We start from the raw sequence: 24,739 nt of genomic DNA on the forward strand, positions 1-24,739 counted from the left end.
GCCGAGAAGACCCCCGAAGATGCCCGATTGCAGTCGTGCTATCCTTTCTGCAGCAAGGGTTGGAGCGAAGGCTGTCTCCCTCCACCCTCAAAGTCCAGGTTGCTGCTATTGCTGCGTACCATGACCCCGTGAATGGGGAGTCTTTGAGTAAGCATGACCTCATCATCAGGTTCCTTAGAGGGGCCAGGAGGTTAAATCCATCCCGGCCCCCCCGTATACCCTCTTGGGACCTGTCTCTAGTGCTTAAATCACTACAGCAGGGCCCATTCGAGCCTTTGCATTCAGTTTCTTTCATTGAAAACTCTGCTCCTGCTTGCTCTGGTCTCCATCAAGAGGGTAGGGGACCTGCATGCATTTTCGGTCGACGATTCGTGCCTAGAGTTCGGGCCGGCTGACTCCCAGGTAATCCTGAGGCCCCGGCCTGGCTAAGTGCCCAAGGTTCCCACTACACCCTTCAAAGACCAAGTGGTGAACCTGCAAGCGCTGCCCCTGGAGGAGGCAGACCCAGCCCTGCCCGTCCGAGAATTAAGGTGCTACGTAGACCGGACGCAAAGCTTCAGGACCTATGTGTATAGTCCACGGTATAGCCTTAGAGCCTGTGTTTCCCCGGCAGACTTCTGCCTTCCCAAGAGGGTTTCAATCACCTCAAATTTCTCCTTATACTCCTAAACGGATGCTATATGTGTATTTGCCTCCCAGACCTCCTTCGGGAAGGATGGGGCTTCCGCAGCGTCCCGGCTCCAAGCGGACCGGGTACGTTTTCCCAGTGTTATCCAATCTCACCCAATGCGGTAGTGCTTTGACAACGGTGAGTGGAGCTACTTTTTCTGAGCCTTGGCCTACACCTAATAGGGGTGTAGGCGGCTCGCACAGGGCACTGGAAGGGGCAGCACCCATGGCGCTTTGATAGGGATCCCATATTCGTCGGTCACCAACGTGGCGTAGAGAGTGACCGACTGAAAGGGAACGTCTCGGTTACGTATGGTAACTCTCGTTTTAAATTAAAATTTTCCTTTCTTTTTGGAGTGTTACAAGCTCTTGGATAAAGAAGATCTTTAAAGTTGTAGTTGTTCAGGCACAATGCTATTTTAAGGAGCTGAAAATAGACTGCACCATAGACCAACTCAAACCTGTTCTAAAGTCTGGCGCAATGTTTTTTCTTTGTTATTTAAAGAGCGTACACGTTGCTTATTAAACACAGGGACGCACAGCAGCACACAAACATGCCAAATATTTAAAATTAAAGGATTGCAATGCATAAGAATTGTTTGTGTTCTGTCTTTGCGCTTGCCAAATTCCGCCATGTAAATAGCAAATCCATCATGGCACGAGCGCAACTCGTGCCATGACGGGAATGGGAGATGAGACGATGATTGGTTTATTGAACGCTATACCCAAAAAACACCCATTACTCATTAAGAGAATAGGAACAACCTGTTTAGACCATGCACCCCGCACCAACCTTTATCATTTAAAGAAGGTTTTTTTTTTATTTAAATTTTTTGGCTGATCTTATCTGCCAAAACACAGATTCGCCGACTTATTACGCAAAAAGAGACTGGGGGAGGCATTAGTAATTTTACAACAATTTTGCTTAAAATGCCTACATTACATGCATATTTACTTTTGAGTTGAAAATAACATTTATAATAATACATTTATTATTATTATTATTATTATTTAAATTAGTAACATGTTACAGTCACCAGGGGCATTCTAGGCTGAAATATCTGGTTTAAAATGGCCTGGATTCATGTTATCTGCAATGAGTCAAGCCTATTCTGTCATACTGCTATTAATAATCCATCACCAAGCAAAGGTTTCATTGGCCTGAAGTTAATATATAGGATCATTATATTTTTATTAGATAAATGACACAGGAAATTATTTGTTAGATTTATAAAAGTGAGCAAGTTCCATCTGGGAATCAGAGGTGAGCATATTTTGGGGCTGAGCAAGATCATGATGACTCACACAACACAGTCAGAGTCACTTCTTCACTCCATTCAGAGGTGTCTGATTGTCTCTTGACACAACACCTGCATTTCTGTGTGGACACTGCAGTGATGTTGAACTCTTTCTCCATAGAGGCCTGCTCTCTACCTCCACACTGCCATGTGTATGTCCATCCTTCACCCTGTATGTCACATGTGAGAGTGACTGTATCTCCAATCAATATCTGTGATGGTTCAGGCTGAACAGTCAGAAGAGGTTTAGGTCTCTCTAAAAGAACGGAACAACAACAACAAAACATGTATATTAATAATGAAACTATTTAAAGGGTTAGTTCACCCAAAAATGAAAATTCTGCCATTAATTACTCACCCTCATCTAGTTCCAAACCCGTAAGTACTTTGTTCATCTTTGGAACACAAGTTAAGCTACGTTTGATGAAATCTGAGAGCTCTCTGATCCTCTATAGACAGCAATGCAACTGAAATGTTCCCAGACCCAGAAACATTGGTGAAATAGTCCATGCGACAAAAATAACAAAAATAATGTGTGTTCTGCTGCTTACATTGAACGCACGCATGCATGTGATGCTCTCTCCCAGTGGTGTAACGAAACAAAGTAAAAGTACTTCCTTACAGTACTTAAGTATTCTTTGGGAGTATCTGTGCTTTACTTGATTTTTTATATTTTAGTCAGCTTTTACATTTACTCCACTACATTTCCTAATTAAAATGCATACTTTTACTCCAATACATTCACCATAGTTATATTAATTACTTACAATATAAAAGTCAGAACACCACAGACTGCAGGAGAGCAGGTTTGACCAATCAGTGATCTTGCGTTTGCGAGTTAGACTCATAAAAACACCTTAGCTCGTATGCAAACAAGAGTGCGCCGCACACAACCGTGGATGATTTCATTTCCCACTTAAGTTGAGGCTGGGGTGTGCGATATATAGCATCGTCTGTGATAATATGGTAAGTGTTGTAATGATGTGCAATCTGACTCAAGTAGTCTATATCACCAAATCACACACAGAGTGCACGCACATTGATTTATTCATTTATTAAAAGTCAATATTCCAGGCATTCTAAATTGTAGACTGCAAAAATGCTTCTGTATGCTTTTTATATTTATATAATTTAATATGGGCCTAGTTAACAAACTATATTACACAAAGAGTACAATTTTTCTGCAAATGCATGAAAACATTTAATTTAATTTAGACATAATATTGCCTGTTTTTGCTAAATTTTGCTAACGAAAATAGTTCCAAAAAAAGCACTGTTTTGCATCTATATATATATTTATTTTCCATTTTGCATTTACTTATACTTTTACTTTCAATACTCAAGTACATTTACCATTTTAAAATTACTTTTTGTACTTAAGTTGAATAAATATCACATAATTTAAGGCTTGTACTCAAGTAATATTCTAAACGGTGACTTCAACTTCTGCCAAAGTAATTTTCTGGTAAGATATCTCTACTTTTACTTGAGTATGACTTTCAGGTACTTTATACAACACTGCTCTCTCCACACTGCTGCAGACAAGATGAGGAAAACAAGAATTGTTGAATAAAGTCATTATTTTTGTTTTCTTTCCGCATAAAATATATTCTCGTAGCTTCTTAAAATTATAGTTGAACCCCTAATGACTCTACTACGTTTCATTACTTACTTCTTTACTACTTTAACATTTCAGTTGTGTAGCTGTCTATGCAGGGTCAGAAAGCTCTCAGTATTCATCAAAAATATCTTAATTTGTGTTTTGAAAATTTACATTTTTGGTTAACTATCCCTTTAAATCTGTTCAATCCACCTTTTTATGAACCTGCCATGTTTTAATTTATGAGCGACACTTCCAGTTTGAGGAACGTCAGCTATTGCATTTGTGCTACAAATAATCATTTTGTGTCAGTTTGACTGTATGAGCTGTACAGTTTTTGTCATGCTCTGTTTTTTTCCATGAGTGAAATAAAGTAAAATTTTGTGTTTTTGTATGACATCAGGATCACAAGAATATCTGTCACAAGAGCTTGGTTGTGATTATTATTATTTTCTTGCATTCTTCTGTATTAATATGAAAAAGACAACAGACACTTCACATTTGTGGTCTGCTCTCAGATTGTTTTATTTTTTCCACTTTTCACTTCTTACTCCTATTAGCAGTGTTTACTGGAATCTTTCTAAAGCATGGAAATACAACATTTGTCAAAATTAACTCTAAACATTACACAATACACGTACACATGAACATTACATAATATAAACTTTATTTAACACGTTCCATAATTCTGCTGCAGAGACTTTACTCATCTGAACTAATTTGTAGATATTCTTACACTTTTAAGTTTCCTTTTGATGTTTGATGGCTGAGAGGTGAGAATCATGTCACCTCATCTGTACAATAAGACAAAATAGCTCAACAAATACAATTTTACAGTTTAAAAAAAGAAGGGAAGATTTAAATAAAAATATAAATTACCTTGAGTGCATCCAGGGGAGATGTTGGAAATCAACACTAAAAAACAAAAACAAAAAGAAAATCACATTGATTTATTTATGATGCTGCTTCAAAATGCCATATGACTATGAATATCCTTAAACCTTTCACATTCATTTTAATGTTTAAACTGGCCACTTTTTAGTATACAAGTATACTTCAAGTTTAACAGTAGTAAACTTTAAATACAAAAACTAGTTTAGCTTTATGCTTTTAATTTGTACTGCAACTATGATAAAAGTGAACATATATAAACTGATAGTTCACTAATTAAATACTTGTAGCATTTTAAGTACACTTTGTTTAATACTGCAAGAAAACAAAATTCTACTATATACTACATTTTAAACAAAAAGCTGAAATATATATTATCAATTGGAGATGAAAATGTAGATAGAGCCGATCAACGCCCCAAAGCTTGACAGTCATTATCATGGGCGTGGTAGTGGGGGGGAGGGGGGTTTGGGAGTGGACCTGACTACCCAGGGCCTCGTCTAGGGAGAGGGCCCTTTGAAATCCCATCAATTTTTTTTTTTTTTTTTTTGTAGCCTAATTCAAATTAATTGGGACCTCCAATTGATGTCATTATTCATTTCAAAATATATTGATAACACCAACTGAGAGAATGAACTCAGTGCCAAACACTCTGGACCCCCCCCCAAATGGTTTAGTCCGCCCATAGACGGCAGCCGGCGGCAAACAAGTAACAAGAGTCTAGAGCCTTGGAGCCTGATCATACTGCGCAAAAAGCCCAAAGACGTTTCTCAATGTCAAGGATACTTCCTTGGTAGGACTGATCCTTCCAAGTCACCTCCTTCAGAGGCTAGGTGAGACTCCTCTTTAGCATATGGAGAACACGTAAATGGAACAGGCTAGCAAGTGCATGTAATTGCGTCATTACGTCAGTGAAAAGGTCCGTTTGAATAACGCTGTGAATGGTATCATTAAATTACTTTGGACATCTTAACTAGTTAATTATAAAAGGAATGCCGATGACGCAACCAATTGTTAAATGACAGGTCCGGTTCAGTTAACCATTTGTATAATTTACAATATCGATACGGTAGTAATTTGTACTGGCATTTAAACTTCAAACTTTACTTATTTACTACAGTTATAACAAATGTTTGGTAACGTAAATAAAAACCGCTAACGCTCAGACTACGTTAACGTTCCACATTTTTGAACTAGATAGCAAAGCTGCGCGCATAGGATTGTGGGTGATTTGAGAGCGTGAAGAGCGCGAAGGATACACATATGCATCCTTTCCTGTGTATGGGATATTCTTCGAACGAAGGACTCAGTCCTTGGTTGAAATTCCTTCCTTCCTTGACATTGAGAAACACCTCATATCGGGCTTTCAAAAAAAGAAAGACAGGAAGGAAAAAAAAAGGAGGCAGAATGAGGGGAAGCAGCTGATGACTACTTTCTTTCCAAAAGGTGAAGTGAGTTTGCTTGTTATGCACCCATATCCAATTAAAGTTAACGCAGTCAACTCCATACAGCTGCTCCTAATGTGTGTATGCTAATGTTATATCTTTAGCTTAGTTTGTCAACCAGGCTGCTTGTTGCCGTAAGTAAATTATGAGCCAGGCCAACTAACGTCAGGTTGCCAACATTAACCAGTTTCAGAAACAACCAGTGGTTCTGACACACCAGCAGTAGCAGCACTGGCCAGTCCTGGCTGCTGTTCTGGAGATGAGGCTGAGACTGAGAGCAGAAATGAGGAAAGACAAGCTGAGATCATTGCTCAAAGGGCGAGCTCCCCCCTTGCTTCCTAATTTTGAGTTGTTTACCTTAAATAAGTAAGCCTTTTGATTCAATGTGTGTGCTATTGCCTAGTGCTATTGGAGTGGTGGAAAGAGTGGCAGCACAGTGTAAAGTTACTAGCCCTACTATTGCTTATAATGTGTGATATATTCTCAAACTCCTTAATAAATTATCTGCCTATATTTCTGCACATGTAGATGTGCCTACCAATGTCACTGTGTTCTCAAGTGCACACAGGTAATATTGATTTGAGCAATAAAGCAAATTATCATTTTTGTTTGGTGAAAAGCCCTAGCATTGCAGCACAGTGCTGTGCTTAAAAGCTATAGTCAGTGCTCAATAAATTCATGATGTTATCAAAGCCTATGAATAGGGTTGCAAAATTCTGGGAATTTTCAAAGTTGGAAAATTTCCATGGGAGTTAACAGGAATATAAGGGAATTAATGGGAATGTACAAAACTGAAAGGTTATTCCTTTAACAGGGAACTTAAATATAGTTGAGGAAAATATATTGTTGCATAATCTTGGCTAAAACAAGCAGATTTAATGCAGCACACTTAAATATCTGCTATTACATCAAATGCACACTGCAGATGGTGGCAGCGGAGAGACATCTGTGGATGAACCTAGCAGACATCGGGAGGAAAGAAAAGGCTTTCTTCTTGATGCTCAGGTTTTGCCTTCTGAATTTTTCAGTATTTCTGAGCCCGAACAACATAGGAGTCCTGGCCTGTCTCGATCTGAGGATCAAAGACGGGCACAGAGGGCTATTGTCGCAACTCGCGCTCCTCCTGTGAGCAGGGGTTAGAGAAATCGTGGGTCACGAGGAGGTAAGCAGAACCTAAGGGATGTGATCTAGACGAGGCAGCGTTCTTTATCTATGTCACACCCAGGGGCGGCTATGCTTTGACTAAGCCACATCCCTTCTCAACTTCCACCTCGAGGAGGTCCCCAAAGCCAACCCAATGGCCAAACAACACGAGAACAAGTAAGTGATAAAACAATCTTTATTTAAATATTTAAAAATAGCTTGGGGAATAGGGAAAGGGCAATTAAAACTAAACTCTGACTCGGCCCTCCAGATGGGCTATGGCCGGGAAGAGGTCAGGGAGCAAGGGGGCCACGGGGATCCGGGGCGTGGGACTCGGGGCCCGGCCAGAGTCTTAGGTATCCGTAGCGCCCTCCTTCTTCCTCCTCTTCGCTGAATACAACTCACGGTAAGTACTGGTTCACACAGTTCGTTCTCAGGGTGCTCACTCTCTTTCTCTTCCTCCACAGGCAACGGCTGGGACGCAAAGGCACAGTTAATTCGGCTTGGTTTTGCTCTCACCTCTTCGCTGATTGCAGCTCACAGTAAGTACTGGTTCACACAGTTCGTTCCTTGGGTGCTCACTCGCTTTCTCTTTCTCCACAGGCAGCGGCGTAAGTACAGGTTTCCTCGGTCTCTCCTCGTGTTACCCACTCTCTCTCCTTTTCTCTCCACAGGTATCAACTTGGGCACAATAGCACAGTTAGTTTGCTTTGAATGGCTCTCACCTCTGGGCTGGACACAGCGTACAGGTTTCGCTCTATTTCTCCTCGCGTTATCCACTCTCTCTCCTCCTCTCTACAGGTATCAACTTGGACACAAAACACAGTTACTCTGCTTTGGATGGCTTTCACCTCTGGGCTGGACACAACGTACTGTAAGTACAGGGTTCGCTCTATTCCTCCTCGTGTTATTCACTCTCTCTCCTTTTCTCTCCACAGGTATCAACTTGGGCACAATAGCACAGTTAGTTTGCTTTGAATGACTCTCACCTCTGGGCTGAACACAGCGTACTGTAAGTACAGGTTTCCTCTGTTTCTCCTTGTGTTACTCACTCTCTCTTTCCTTTTCTCTCCACAGGTATCAGATTGGACACAACGCACAGTTAGTTTGCTTTGAATAGCTCCCACCTCTGGGCTGAACACAGCGTACCGTGCTATCTCCGGAGATCTGAAGCACGCTCACAACATATACTGTACTGAACTAGGCTAGAACCAGCAGTCTCCTTGTCCACCCGCGACGGAGTGCGTGAAGGCGGGGGTTTATCTGACAGGACACACGGCAATACACAGCAACCCACAGCAATATACAGCACCACGTCAAAATTATAGGTTTTCACAGCACGAAGACTCACCCACCACACTCAGTGTACGAAAAGGACACCCGTCTTCCTTCACTTCGCTTGGTTCGGATCTGGCGATGGAATATGCGGCCTAGCTAGTGATGTCGTCGTTGTGACTACTTCAATAAGTATTCCTTCGGCTCTCCCACCACGCTATATTAGGGGTAGGGCCGCCCTCCTCCTCCTGGGGAGATCTACACAACGCCAGGTCAATATACAGGGCACTTTCGGCTTGCTCTTAGTACTCACATCAATGCCGCTTCCAATCCCCTTTTTCACGTCGTCTCAATTCGCCGTATAATCCGTTCACTTCTCAACCTTTAAGGTTCGCGATGTCTTCACAATCATACAATTCCAGCCTGAGGGAGAGAGAGAGTTAGACAGCCACCAGCAGCGCACCAAGACGGGCACGACACAGTGCTTCACACACCAGAAAGAGCTCCCAGACTGTGAAATAACTTGGCCTTAAGTACTGCCTTGTCCAGCGTATCCTCCGATCACCAACCGCTGTCCCTAACTAGGCACAGGTGCATCGAATTCCCTGATTTTCCCTCTTACGGCGCTACCGGAAGTTCCGGTGTTCTGTTTTCCCGAATTTTGGTTCCGCCCCTAAAGATCGTCACCTTGTGACATCTACTCGTTCCCTTTGGGGATTTTTAAACCTCTGGAGTCTAAGAGGTTATCAGGAGAAAATAGCCTCATAACCTCAGAGGGGTTAACTTCTTGTATCCTGCTTTTATCCTCCTAATTCCCCTGTAACCACCAGCTCTCCACCTGATCGAGATTAGGTGGAAACCTCTTGCATAACAGTCTCCTATGCTGGACCTATAATGTTTTTATTGTTCTATATTCATAGCAACCACCCTACCGATGGTCCAGACTAAGAGGAGGTGCCCCTTGAGCGGGGCTCCAGTGCAGGAGGGTGGGTGAGGGGTCTCCTGGCCGCTTAGTGGTGCTGTCGCATCTAGCGGAAAGTGGAGATGGCAGTTACAGAAGTCTTCTTGTATATGCTGCCTCAAGGTGGTGCTCCCCTCGCCCGAGGTTTGTAAAATTGAGCTTGCCTCTCCTGTGCGATTCAGTGCCTCTGCGATGGTTAGGAACCTTTAAATACAGTAGCTTTGTGTACTTTCTCAAAACCACATGGTGGTCAGTGTGCACGCAAGACTCTGCAAACTTTCTAAAAACCTGTACGATAAGGGTTACATGCTCCGCTTCGTTCCCTTTCTTGAGACCTTGGTTCTCTGGGCTCCATTCATCCAGTGTGTATTTGTTTATACACTTCAAGCATAGCTTCCCTCAACATGAGGGGCTATTTGGGTGATTCTCATGGTAATTTAGCAGCACTCCTCTTTTTCCAAAAAAGGGTCGCCTATGAGCGCGCTACTCTGAGCTTGGAGTTCTCCTCTCATATGAGACTGAGTTCTCTGTTTTTTCCCCAGAGCGCTCCAGTATTGTTTCCATAGATCGAGTTGATTACTCTCAATCATACTGTTTTGAGATACACCATTCCATCTATTAGCTGCTCTATCAGAGTGCCACGAGAGCCCCTCCTTAGAACAGTATTTGAAAATCCATGCTGTGCACGCTTTCTGAAATCCACACTGTGGTAAGTTCGCACGCTAGTATTCTTTCTTGACTTGGTAAAAGCCCCGTTCATCTTGGGCGCCACTCCACCTATGTATCCTCGGATACCTATCTAAACAGGGTGTTGCTACTAGAGAACTGGTGAGAAAGGTCTTTCAGCAAGCTTATGCGTAAGCTAGCAGTAGCCCCTGTGTGACAGACAAGACTTGGTAGAAATGCTAGGTTCTTAGCCGTATCCCTTTAAAGGAATCTTTCCTGATTCCAAGCCTTCTTCAGCTCTACCCCGGGCCGAGGCCCTAACAATTAAGTTGGATATGTAGCTTAGGCCTTTTGGCCATAAGAGGGTACTGTCACAGACAGCCGTCTTAATGTCCCAGGGGCAACTCCCATGGAAATGGTTGAGTTAGTACTTAGTGCTCGCCATGATTCTGTCCTGCACTCCCCTCAGCATGGTGGCGTGGGTATACTGTTCCCCAAAGCGACCCCTAGAGGATGCAGTTCGAAGTTCCCTCGAAAGGGAACTGTCTCGGGTTACGAATGTAACCATAGTTCCCTGAGTAGGGAACGAGACACTGAGTCCTCTAGGGGAACATCTCGTCGTGACCCGTGTCTGAAGCATACATTGAAAAAACACCAACTTGCTGGCCAGCGACAGCCTCCGACGTCACTACCGGCGTGACTATTAATAAGCACCAGGAGAGCACGTCATTATCTACTTCGTCTGAAGCTTGCGTCCGAAGCATGGCAGGGAGCTAGAGGACGCAGTGTCTCGTTCCCTACTCAGGGAACTATGGTTACATTCATAACCTGAGACAGTTCATGAAGCTTGACATGTTTGTGAAGTTTTGAGAAATTATAGATTTAAACACTGAAACAGTGGACTCCCTTTATAACCTAAATCGGTCATTTTAAATGTAGCAGTTGAAATTGACATCACTACATAATTTGTTTTTATCCTTGATCTTTACTGCGTTGGTCTGTGATACCACACTCAGACACCTATTGGAAAGGTTCTCCTTCACAGACCACCTCATTAGTGCCACTGTGCTGCAAGCAGACAGGTTTGAACAGTACAAAATGATGTTTCCTGAAGATGCATAGAGCAGAAGTTTGAAGGCCTATCCAGTGCTTGACAGGAGTAAGCTGAAGACAAGAGCTTAGTCTCATCTACTGCAAGGAAGAGTTCAGAGCCAGTTGCGGTGCATTGAATATGCTCCAGCTGTTTATGGAGAACAATCTTGAGGAAGTCTTTTCAGAGACTGTAACTCTCCTAAAGATTCTTGTAACCACACCCATGTCAACAGCAGAAGCTGAGAGGTGCTTCTCATGACAGGCTTTAACCAGAAGGCCATTGAAAAATTAGCAAGCAAGAATGAATGGTAGAGCAAAATGTATTTTTAAGTAGTGCTACTGGCCAGTAATTAGGCAATATTAATAAAAAATAATTAAATTCTAATATTTTTTTGCACCAGCCGCAACTGGCTGTAAGACAAGTAGTATCTATTGTATCTCTGTTGTAGTGTTGAACAGCACTGGAGATATAAACAGACACCTGCTTTGTCCTCTGAATTTCCTCTTCAGATCTTTATAGCAGTCGATAACAAACGGAAAGTTTGAGGTGAGCAAAGAAGTGTGAAGAACATTTATGTGCACTACTAAGAATATCTATGTAACGGGTCATGATACAGATAAAGCCATGGATGAATACAGATCTTATTTTCCATGTCATCAGTGATTCATGGTGGAAGTGACATCACTGTGGTCATAGTTTGCACGAGTCTTCTCACAGCATCATCTACATATGGTTATTATACTGCTTAACTATTCAACAAAACAATTCCAAGATCAACAAAAACTGATATTAAATCAACAATGTTCAGCTCATAAGTTATATATCACAAGTAAAGACTACATGTAGACGCACTACCTGTTAGTGAAGATCAACTGAAGAAAACAAAGACAGCACATCAGAGTATTCTATCTTCACATACTGATATTATGAGCTAAAGACAATGACAATTTATTTATAAAGCACAATTAATTACAACTTCCGTCGACCAATGTGCTTTCCATTAGGTCATTAAAAACAGAGGAAAACACAAAACAAACCAACAGAAAATTTATAAAATCATAAAAATATCTCAACAGCCAAATGCTTTTGAAAATAAAAATGTCTTTAGCCTGGACTTAAAAATATTAAGAGAAGAGGCTTGTGTAATGGACAGTGGCAATACAGAAAGCACAATCTCCCCTGAACTTAAGCCTCGACTTTGGGGTAAAACAATAGATCCTGGTTGGAAGACCAAAGAGATTTAGTTGGTTGATATTCAATCAGTAACAGATTAAAATCAACTCTAAAGCAAACAGGCAACCAATGTAGCGAGCATAAAATAAGAGTAATATGCGCCCTCCTTTTGACCCCACACAAGAGTCTAGCTGCAGCATTTTGAACAAGCTGCAAGCGGGATAAAGCTGTCTGGCTAATCCAAAAATAAAGTGAGTTACAGTAGTCCAGCCTAGATGAAATAAAAACATGAATTACTTTTTAAAAATCTTTAAAAGAGAGTAAAGGTTTAGCTTTCGAAAGCAGATACAGCTGAAAAAAGCAAGTTTTGACAACTGAATTTTTTTGTCGGTCAAACTTTAAGCCATCATCAAATGAAGCCAAGGTTTTTTTTTTTACCCATGATTTCAAACACAGTGTCATCCCTTCCAAATCCATTTTTGGGGAATTAAAAAAAAAAAAGATTTCAGTTTTCTTTTCATTGAAGATTAAAATATTTAAGGAAAGCCAAGTCTTTATATGGATTGATTTGATACTCTGTACAGCTTATTAGCAGCATAAATAATTAAAAATGTGAAATAGGTAAGATTAAATACAATACAATCATGCAATACATCATTATGAATATAGTACATAAATGAGAAAATAGTACTCACAGAGTATTAGAGGAAGTGAACTGAGCTCCATACTGATCTATTAATGACACGCTGTCATACAGACTGTTATAGACTCAACACTTCTTGTTTAAACAAAAGAAAAAAGTAAACTCTCTCTTCTGTCTCTGTTTGGTGGACATATGACAATGTGATGAGCGGGGCTGTCCTTAAATGTACAGTATGGGATTTTTGGCCACCAGGGGTCACTCAATCAAAATAATAACATAAGACGTACTTTGATGATGTCGGGAAAGAGCGTAGGCTCATGGGAGTTGTTGTTCATTGGAACACGCGCTCTGTCGCTTCCCACATTCCTCACTCATTCTAACTTAGTATTTTGACAATCACGTCTTTTCGAACAGAGAGATATATGAATTATGAGACCCCTATCAAATCAATATTCCATCTAGCTAGTAGTAATATGTTAAAAAACATGGTCGCCTTTCGTTAATAATTATAATAACGTTATACTATGATATCGAACAAGTTAAAGAACTGCATTTGAAGCTACTTTATTTAGCTAGAAATAGAACAAATGTAGATTTACATAAGAGCTAGTCCGTCCGTGTTTTACACGAAATCATCGTTTCACAAAATATACGGATAGATCGAGTTAGCTGAATGGATGCATACCTGTTTATCAGAATGCAAGCGAGTTCGGCATCTCTCTGTAGTTTCAGCTTGTCACGAAGCTCTCTCTATCTTGGAAATGCAACTCCAATATTTACCCGTGTCTTGTTGCTTCTGTTGTCCCAAAACCATCTCGGGTCATTTATTTCACCCGTACGTTTGCGCTTCACAGAACGTGCAGGCAAAGCATAATCATGATCCATAACTAAGTTATTGATTGAGGTATAAATACATATATAAACAATATAAATATAAAATATAATAGTCTCGATCAAGGCTACTACTTTTTCTTCTTCGTCTCATCTTTGCTTCTGTTCACCTTTGTATTTGGCGGTTACCCAGGAAGTTAGATAAACTAGAGGGGTCAAAGTTTACATGACGCCATAGACGGGCGACAAAACGGAAATAAAGAAACGTGCCGTGTCTTCTTGTGGCGGAGGGGAATATGCCACCGCCTTGTGGGGGAAATATTCAGCACTATACTAAGGATGACTGAGTGAGCAACAGGATCCTAGTCCCCCCACCCAATGCTTTTGGTCTCTGTACAACTGTAAACCTAGTTGTATGTTGTGTCTATCGTGTTGCAATGTGGAATGCTCAAGAATCAGCGAGGTGGGCTTCAAGATTTACTCAATACACGGCAGCCACCTGAAGTGTGTATATGTAAACCTAAAATGGCGGCGCCCATGACAAACATCAAAATAGTGCGCTGAGTCCCAATTCGCCTACTTGTACTACGACCTAAAAGTGTGTACTTTTTTTGTGAGGAAAAAGTACATACTTTTGAGTGTGTAGCAAAAGAGTATGCACGTTCTGGGACATACTTCGTTGACGTCTTGCAACATGAACGACAACTTGGTTGCCTAGTTACGCACACCACAACTGTTAACGTTTCATTCATTCTTTATGTCCAATAAAATTTTATTTACTATTCCCATATTTTTTTCTCATCGTTTTTTTTTTCACAGTACATTTTACAATGTGTTCTTCCAAGTTGAGGAGTGAAGAAGCAGGGCAGCGGCGTCGTAGAACCAAACGCAGGTCGTTTGTGAGGTGGCTGGTTCTGACGGTCATGTGCAATGTGTGTAATGAAATAAAATATAACTTTAATTAGGGTTAAACATTTGAATTCTTACACTTAAAAGCTGAGGGCACATCTCCGCTGCTGCATCCGGCTGCCATGTTTACCGCAAAGCCATCGCCAAAAGCTCCTCCCTCCCGCACGCAATGGGTTGTGGGCAATATTAGCAATTAGAGTGTGCATTGATCTGCACTTCGAATTCTAACCGGAAATAGTAGACCATCCGGGTATCTTTGTAACAATTGGGGGCTCGTCCATTCGTTCAATTATTTCGTGGAACATTAGTTAATTTCTCTTAACCTAAATTTTGTTTTTGGGTCTCGTAAGTTTTTCAGCAGCTTCGAACTTGTGTGGGTGAGGAAGTGTATAAGTTATAATTTGAATAATGGAATTTGATTTGGTTAAGTTTGCTTTGTCTCCGACAGTGGAAGAGTTTGACAGGTGTAGAAAAAAATATCTGATTGTGATTGCAGAGTTTTTTAATATTCCTGTCAGCAAGGAGGCCAAGAAACAACGTATCAAAGATGAGTTGTACCGAAAGCTTGTTCAAGAAGGTATTTTGCCAGTAGATTCTAACGTGGGTGGGGAAGCTACGGTAGAACAGTCAATTTCTCCTAGTGAAGGTGGCGACGCAAGTTCTGATCCTTTGACTGCACTTCGTTTAAAAGAATTAGAGCTTGAGCTCAAGAAGCAGGAGTATGAAACTCAGCGGTTAAAGTTGAGAGCTCTAGAAATTGAGGCAGATCGAGATATTAAGCTTCGAAAGTTGGATCTCGAAGCTCAGACTCTTCATAGTAGGCCGACTCCTTTGCCTAGGTCTCATCCTCCCTCAGACAGTGCTCCTGCACCAGTAGAAACGGCGTTTGATGTAAGTAGGTATGTGAGATTGGTCCCCCCCTTTCGTGAAGGTGAAGTGGATGCATACTTCGTAGCATTTGAGCGTATTGCCACAAAATTGAACTGGCCAAAGGATTTGTGGGCTCTTTTGGTGCAGAGCAATATTGCTGGCAAAGCTCGAGGCATGTGCGCCATTGCCAGTTGAGAGTTCGTTAGATTATGATGCTGTTAAATCCGCTGTGCTCCGTGCCTATGAATTAGTCCCTGAAGCGTACAGGCAGAAGTTTAGGCTGTGTTCGAAGCTGCCTAACCAAACTTTTACTGAGTTCGCAAGGGTAAAGGGGGTACTGTTTGAGAAATGGTGCTTCGCAAGCAGGGTCATGGCTTTTGAAGAACTTCAAGAACTTTTGTTGCTGGAGGATTTCAAGAGTTGTGTTCCTGAGGGCGTCGTAGTTCATATGAATGAACAAAAAGTGAGTAAGCTTGCGGAGGCGGCGGTTTTGGCAGACGAGTATGTGCTTACGCACTGAACTGTTTTTCCTTCTATGCGTTCTGTTAAAACTTTCTCCTCCGATGAGAAATTCGCTAAGAATTTGTCGGTGGCTAACCCTGTTAAACCGAGTTTGCCAGGCTGCAGGAAAATCAAGGATAAGCGGGTATGTTTTTACGTTCTTGACCCAGGGCATCTTATTTCAAATTGCAAAGCCTGGAAACAGAAAAACTCTGCTAAATCTAAAAGTGTACCATTCATTAATGCTGTTCCTGAGAGTGCTGTAAGTTTACAATTTTGCCCGAGTACTTTCAGTCCATTTGTAATGAGGAGCTCGTTAGCGCTTTCTGAAGATTCTGACTTTAGGCCAATCCTGATGCTTAGAGATACAGGAGCAGCACAGTCCTTAACTTTAGACAACGTGCTTGAAATGTAGGGGTTCGTAGGTGTATTAATTATGGGGGTGTGAAACACTGTAGGCAGTCTGTCAGGGCTGAGTGAGATGATTTCTTAATTGAAGAGAGGTACACAATGTAGTTGGTTGACTTTTGATTTACTGAAGACTTTGCGGGTACACATATGTGTGGTTTCTGAAATGGATTAAACAAGAGAAATAAACTTAATGATATGAATATACAATGTTCCATAATAAACATTAAAACACTGAACAGCATACAATATAAATATAACAACTCAAAACAGTGCTATATTACACTATTTAACATGGGTGCTTATGCTCTAAATGCACGTGAATGCGGCAAAGAGCAGGGTAACATGCCTGGACATGTACTAAGGGGATGATCGCTACATGCAAATAAGAACCATCACATAACGCCCCAATGATAATAAGGTTAATATTCACTAACACATGTATAGCATTATAAGCATCTCACAACAAGGAATTTCACAGAAATACTAGTGAATGCACTAAATCGAGCAGGAAATACAGGCAGTGCTATGCTAGTTGGCTACTTCTTAATTGGCACAAGAGTAACAGCTGATCACTCAACAATAACAGAAAAAATATATATATAGCGGTTACTTACTTCACATGTACGCACACTGTAACCCAGTATAACTCGAAGTCAATGTCTTTAAAGTACTCTGAACTCTGAAACTAGAATATAGCTGCAAACTCTCCATGTGCGCTCACTTGCGCTGCTGCGTCTCTCTCTAACCTGCGATTCACATCTGCCTCACGTGATGCCATTGGAGCTGCGCTAAACTCTCTGATTGGTCAGAATCATCCGGGACTTAGAGTAGGCAGAGCCTTTTGTACAGTGCTTGCATTCTCCGCTGATTCTTACACTGGTTCTAGTGTACTAGTCCGTGGGATTGAATTGGGCTGCATTTCACTTCTGCTGCATAGTATTTATTTAAAGTCTGATCTTGTTTCTGGTTGCGTGAACATTGGTGTGCGATCACAACTGCCCGTCGAAGGGGTAAGCATGATTTTAGGAAATGATTTAGCAGGTGGCAAAGTCTTTCCTTCTCCAATTGTATCTGAAGATCCTGACTGGTCTGCTCAAAACAGCCTAATGCAGCATTCTATTACTTTTCCGGCATGTGCCATAACTCGTGCTCAATCACAGAAGTTTGAAAATGTGATTGATATCTCTGATTCCTTTCTGTCTTCTCCACAGACTGTAGAGAGTGAGCTCTATATCAGTCCTGTTTCGTCAGAATTAAGTGGCATGAGTAGTGAAGGTAAACTCCCTTTAAAAGTGAATAGAACCCAGTTAGCTGCTGAACAACGTTCTGATCGGTCACTTGCTACATTTATTGGTGGTACAGTGGACAAGGCTGTAATCCCTCAGATAACAGTTGGTTATTTTTGGGATGATGTTCTCATGCGTTGGTGGAAACCACATGCCACAGATGCAGAATTTTTGACTGTGTTCCAAATTGTGTTACCTGAGGCATACAGTAATCAGATTTTGAAATTGGCCCATGAACATCCATGAACATTGGGTGTCACAAAGACGTATCATCGAATTGCCAGACACTTTTTTTTTTGGCCGGGCATGAAAACTGCTGTGTCTAGGTTTGTACGCTCCTGTCATGTCTGTCAGTTAGGTGGAAAGCCCAATCAAACAATTCCACTTGCTCCACTACAGCCATCCCAGTTTTTGGAGAACCGTTTGAGAGGCTTATTATTGACTGCATAGGCCCATTGCCTAAAGCTAAAACCGGACACCAATACCTTTTAACAATTATGTGTGCTAGTACTCGTTACCCTGAAGCTGTTCCTTTGCGGAATATCAAAGCTAAAACTGTAACCCGTGAGCTCAAGTTCTGTTCAGTTTTTGGCTTGCCAAGAGACATCCAAAGTGACCAGGGGTCCAATTTTACCTCTAAATTATTTAAGGAGGTAACGAAAGCGTTGGGTGTAGAGCACCAGTTTTCCACTGCATATCATCCAGAGACACAGGGAGCTCTGGAGCGATTCCACCAAACCCTGAAGTCTCTTCTGCATACATACTGAACTGAGACTGGTAAAGATTGGGTGGAGGGTTTGCCATTTTTGATGTTTGCTGTGAGAAGAACCGTTCAAGAATCCCTGGGATTTAGCCCTGCTGAGCTGGTTTTTGGCCATTCAGTTCATGGCCCATTAAAACTTCTAAATGAGCAGTTTCTAACTAAGGAATGTCCTCGTAAGTCTGTGCTAGACTATGTGAGTACTGTACGGGAGCATCTACACAAAGCGTGGGAGTTAGCTAGAGTTCATCTTGCTGAAACCCAGTCCAAAATGAAACATTGCTACGACAAGGGTAGTCTTCAGCGTAACTTCCAGCCTGGTGATAAGGTCTTAACACTGCTTCCTCTGCCTAGTTCACCCTTGCAGGCAAGATTTTCTGGACCTTATTGAGATTACCAGATTGAGAAGTTGAGTGACACAAATTATGTAGTTTCTACTCCCGATCGTAAGCGTAAGACTCGTGTGTGCCACCTTAATATACTTAAAGCTGCGGTAGGTAACTTTTGACGCTCTAGTGGTTAATAAACAGAACTGCTTGCGTCTTGCGGAAGAACATCGTAGCCGGAACTACTTCTCTCTGTTTATGTCTATGAAGAATCACAACGGTACTGGGGCACCCCCCGAAGCAGTCTTAAATAGTCCGAATATAAACACTTATTATAGGTGCACCCTAGTGATTCAGGACAAGCTAAAAACATGGTTTGGAAAATGGATTCATGGTCTACTTGCTTATTATATACATTTTTCTACATTTTGAACACAAACAAAGTTACGGACCGCAGCTCTGATTGGTTGTTTCTTACCAGGAGCGATGGATTTTCTGCAAATGGCAATAGGACCACTGGGAGGAGCCAGAGGAGCTTGAGTGTTTCACAGATTATCTGTCTCATAATCTACTGTCAGGACATAATGACAGGTTTAACAAATATGTAAAAAAATATATTTTTTTACAAAAGTTACCTACTGCAGCTTTAAGGCTTACATTGGTAGAAATGGTGATACGTCTCAACATGATCCTGTTGACCCTCTCCCTGTTGTTGCTACCACTGCTGTTAATCTGTCTTCTGTGTACTCTCCTGATTTAGATGGTCTTTGGAGTAAAGATGCCATTGCTTCATGTGATACACTGTCTAACTCTGCCTTCTTGCCTAACATGCAGTCACATCTATCTTATCTGTCTGCCCCCCAGTGTGATCGTGTGGTCCAGCTAATTGAAAAGTATCATATGCTGTTTAATGATGTACCATCACAAACTACTGTGGTCACTCATGACACTGATGTTGGTGAATGCAGGCCTATCAAACAGCATCCATACCGTGCAAATCCCAATAAGCGTCAGGTTTTGAAAACCGAGGTAGAATATTGGTTGACTCACGGCTTCGCAGTGCCAAGTCAAAGTCCATGGAGTTCACCATGTTTGCTCGTACCCAAACCTGATGGCTCGTGGCGATTTTGGACTGATTTTAGAAAGGTGAATTCTGTAACTAAGCCTGATTCCTTTCCTCTTCCTCGAATTGAGGACTGTGTTGACCGAGTGGGGTCAGCCAACTTTGTTACCAAGCTAGACTTATTAAAAGGATACTGACAAGTTCCTCTCACCCCCCGTGCCTCGGAAATCTCAGCGTTTGTGACCCCTGATTGTTTCCTACAGTATAAATCTATGGCATTTGGAATGCGAAATGCACCGGCAACATTCCAGCGGTTGATGCTGAAGGTACTGTCGGGTGTGCCTAACTGTGAAGTCTATCTAGATGACATAGTTATCTACTCTGTAACGTGGGAGGAACATGTTCAAAGTCTTGAGTTGGTGTTCAAACGATTGCTGGAAGCCCAGCTTACCTTAAACTTAGCTAAGTGTGAATTTGCTAAGGCAAGAGTGACCTACCTCGGCAAATTAGTTGGCCAGGGCCAAGTGAGGCCTGTGCAAGCTAAGATACAGGCTATAATCGATTTCCCACAGCCAAGTAACAAGCGGGAGTAGCGCCGTTTTCTAGGGATGACCGGGTACTACCGTGGCTTCTGTAAGAACTTTGCTACTGTTGTCACAACCTTAACTGATCTCCTTAAAGCAGAACAGAAGATTGTGTGGAATGCTGAGAGTGAAGCTGCATTTTATTCTGCTAAAGATCTGTTATGTCATGCTCCTGTGTTGTCTGCTCCGAATTTTGTCTGCCTTTTAAGCTACAGGTGGATGATAGCGGCGTGGGTGCCGGGGCAGTGTTGCTCCAAGATGACAAAGCGGGAATTGAACATCCAGTATGCTACTTTTCGAAGAAATTCACCAGGTGCCAAAGAAATTACAGTACCATCGAAAAGGGAGCTCTCGCCCTGTTGTTGGCCCTGCAAAGTTTTGAGGTCTACGTGGGTAACTGTAATATGGGTCCTATTATTGTATACACTGACCACAACCCTCTCATCTTCCTGTCTCGGATGGCAAACTCAAACCAGAGATTAATGAGATGGTCTCTTATGCTGCAAGAGTTTGTTCTTGATATAAAGTATAAAAAAGGAGTGGAGAATGTAGTAGCAGATGCTTTATCAAGAGCTCATATTGATGACTGAACCTTGTTTCTCTCTTTTACAAACTACAAGAAATCATAGTTTGTAACTACGGGTGGGGGAGTTACGTCCGGAGACGAAGTCTTCATTGATTTATATTCTTTTAATGTGTGTTTCTTTCCGTGTTTTTTTCATGATTTCTCCTCAAACTGCCTGGCAGGTAGTTGATTTCTTCCAGCTGTACCTGCTTACCAATCAAGAGAGAGTCCGAATAAAAGCAGAGCTCCAGCTACCAGAGAGGAGAGAACGTTTCCCCAAGAGTAGTAGTTATTCATTGTGATCTTCTTTAATACTTACCTTTCGTTATTTTAGTTAGTTTGTAGCTGCTATTATTAACATCTCTTTTAGCGGCTACTTTAATGTTTGACTACTTGTGTTTTGTTTTTTTGTTTTTATTTGGAAGCTGTAGTGAGGTAGATGCCATTTCTGTTTAACCCTGTTTTCTTCTGTTTTGGGCTAGGAAGGGAGCTAGGGTATAAAACTCTTATTTGTTTTCTTTTTCTTTGTTAGTATAGTTACAGGTCATTAATTTCAGTTAGCTTGTTTTGTTTGTTGTTTTGGCCTTATACTCTCCTGAAGTTAATGCTTCCTTTCTTTTTTTGTACGTGTTCCATGAGCTGTAAAATAATAAAATCTTTTTCTGGACAACTTGTTGCTTGTGGTGCTGTAGCAGGACTCAGAGCAACGCTCTTTAAAATATTTTACATTTGTTGCGTCCACACTTACCCTCTAGACATATGCGGGACGTTACACTTTGGAATACTCTTTTCAACATACTACGATTTGGGACGTACTAATTCTAGTATCGCATACTATTTAGGACGGATAGTGTGCGAATTGGGACTCAGCACAAGTCTCCACATAATAGAAAATGTAAATCCCCTACATTCTAATTAAACTATAATTTTTTCCGAATTTGAAAGTTCGTGGAAACTGTCGGGATGATGTAAATACACAACTAAAAAAAAAAATTATAACATAGATATAGTGATTTCTGCTATTTTTAAAGCAGAAAAATTACATATTGCGCCTATAAAGCGGTGCAACTGGTGTGGTCACACCTCAATTAAAATCTTTAAATGGTAGTGCATGTTTTCATTTGACTCACACACGCACTCGCCACACTAGTCAAGTCAAATTCGTTTAGCGCTTTTTAAAATGTTTTTAAATAAGCTTTACTGTTAGATCAACTTAACGTTTATACTGTATATATTATTATATCTTGTTTTTTTACAGTTGCATTTAGCAGATTATAGATGTGAGGTAATACAGGTGTAGTTCACATTTATACAAGATCAAGCGGTTTAGATATAGTAGCCTATATGTTGCTTTATGTGTCTATGTATGCGGGTAAAATTAGACATACTGTACTTGTGCACTTAATAATGCTAGTTGATCATTTGTTATGATGGACTGTTTTAATAAATGGCCTCTATTTCCATTACTTTGGATTTATAATATTTAAAAAATTGACCCACTTTATGTTAAGTGGCCTTAACTACTATGTATTTAATTACATAGTAATTAATTGTAATTAATAATTTACTACAATGTACTTATTGTGTACATGTTTTTACATTGTACTTATATAAAAAAAAATGACATGTAATTAAATCTGTTTTTAATTTCTGTAATTACATTTATAATTACACTGTTGACCCATACTTTACACCTTAACCCACCCTTAAACTTACCCATACCTCCAACCCTCTCCCTAACCTTACCCCTATCCCACCTCAATAGCAGCAAAAGTGTTTTACAATACAATATGAACTAAATAAGTACATTGTACTTATTTTTTATGTTAGTACATAGTAGTTAAGGCCACCTAATATAAAGTGGGACCCAAAAAACTTTTTGACTTGTAATGATTTGTATTCTTGGCAACTTATTAAAAATAAAAAACTTTTTGAGTCACTTCCCATTGTTGATGGATTTTAAGATATATTTGGGAAAGATGAGAAATTATCTGCTGTTTGTTGAAGATGCATAACGTTTATCAACAAGTTAAGAGCAGAAATTTAAGAGACAGTCAAATCAAGTCAAAGTTTATTTATAAAGAACTTTTTTTAAAAACAGCAAGTGTTTATCAAAGTGGAACAGGGACACATGTAGAGGACATCAGCGTTGTGTGATTCGTGATGAACGTGGAGCGAGAACATCTCTCTCTCAAACACACACACACGTGCGCTTTCGCACAGCTGAACTCATTACTGTAGGGCTACTGTAAATATATTCATCGGGAAAATCTCCGACTTAAATGATTCGTTCACGCATTTTACACATATAAAATAATAAAAATATTGATGACACAAGAGAAGACAATAGCAGCTCTCACATAGCATCAAATGCCAGACTACAAAAGTATGTTTTTAGGTTAGATTTAAAAACAGCAAGTGTTTGGAGACTTAGGTCTCTGCAGAGCAAAAGTGGGCGTTTATCAGCATGTGGGTGGTTTAAAACTGATGGGTGTTTCTGAATCATGCAATCTAAATGATCCCCCTTACCCAACCCAACCCCACCCCTAAACCTAACATCACTATTACATCAACCAATCAGGTATCATGGTGTAAAAACACCTTGATCTTGTAACTCCCATTACTTTCCTGCAGAGACCTATACTTGAGTGTTTGAGCCTGCCTAATGTAAAGTGGCAAACTATTCCAGGTTCAGGCCCACCAACCAATCAGGCTCTTCAACTTAAACTAAGAGCAAATGGTCAGCAGACCTAAGTGCTCTTAGCGGAGAATAAAGATTGAACAATACAATGATCTACAATAATCCAGATGAGTTGAAAAATAAAATATATAAAATTATTTGAAAGTCTTTAGAAGACAGGAAAAAAACTTACCTTGGTGAGGTGCCGAAATAAAAAATAAATAAAAAAAGATTTAAAAACCTGGATTTAACTTCTCAGCCTTAAGTAAACCAGAATCCCCAAATCTGAGCCACACCTGAGCCTTATATAGCCCAGACCCAGAATCTTAATATTTCATATTATTGCATTGTGTATTACTATAATCACCATTATTCATTTTGCAACATGCTTTGATGCCAGACAGCAACAACTCAGACAACAAGCAGTTTCGGCATGAAAATGAAATCCATGAGAGCCAATTAGTATTTGATATTGCTGCCGTAAAACCTACAGAAAAAGTTTGGTCCCATCGGGCTAATTACAGTCACGACTCATGCCACTCTAAGCATTTTCTTTTTCTTTATTTTTAAAAATTTTTTTTTAATAAAAACAATAACAGCAATATGTATGATTGCATGAACAATAAACTGATAAAATTGTGCACCCCATAAATATTAACAAACGTTGATGCTTTGATAACTCCAAAAACCTCTACATTTCTCTTTGTCTTTTGTCTCTTTTCAAGGTTTAGAGTATATAATTAGTTGTCTGTATATGGGTTATTATTGCACAATTCTATAATAAGGGGTTTATTATAGAAACCCCCTGGACCTCACTAATTGTCAAAGCCTAGCTACGACCATGGCAGTAAAGATCGCGAGTGAAAACTAAAGAAAAAGAAAATGCTTAAAGCGGCGTGACTGTCATTAGACTGATGGGACCAAACTTTCTATGTAAATTATTTTAAAACATAGACAGTACCCAAGATTTCACTTCTACTGTTAATAACATTTTGGTAGGCTATACTATGAGATGGATGAATGTTATATAATTCAAATGGGCTACCTGTTATTTTTATGCTATAAGTGTATATTTTTAAATGTGACTATTGTTGGT

At 40.5% G+C, this 24,739-nt stretch overlaps 1 protein-coding gene and 1 long non-coding RNA gene across 2 annotated transcripts in view; both read right to left on the reverse strand.

The window, feature by feature from the left end:
• Nucleotides 1–24,739, reverse strand: part of LOC127961833 (obscurin-like) — a 78,737-nt gene that overhangs the window by 19,988 nt on the left and 34,010 nt on the right. The gene's annotated exons all lie outside the window — the stretch shown is intronic.
• LOC127961465 (uncharacterized) lies at nt 7,225–8,225 on the reverse strand. Its single transcript, XR_008154450.1, has 2 exons — nt 8,036–8,225; nt 7,225–7,771 (listed from the first exon to the last, which is right to left on the reverse strand). It is a non-coding gene; the product is annotated as an uncharacterized LOC127961465 (long non-coding RNA).

This window comes from Carassius gibelio, chromosome B7 (genome assembly GCF_023724105.1).
Source record: "Carassius gibelio isolate Cgi1373 ecotype wild population from Czech Republic chromosome B7, carGib1.2-hapl.c, whole genome shotgun sequence".
NCBI lineage: Eukaryota > Metazoa > Chordata > Actinopteri > Cypriniformes > Cyprinidae > Carassius > Carassius gibelio.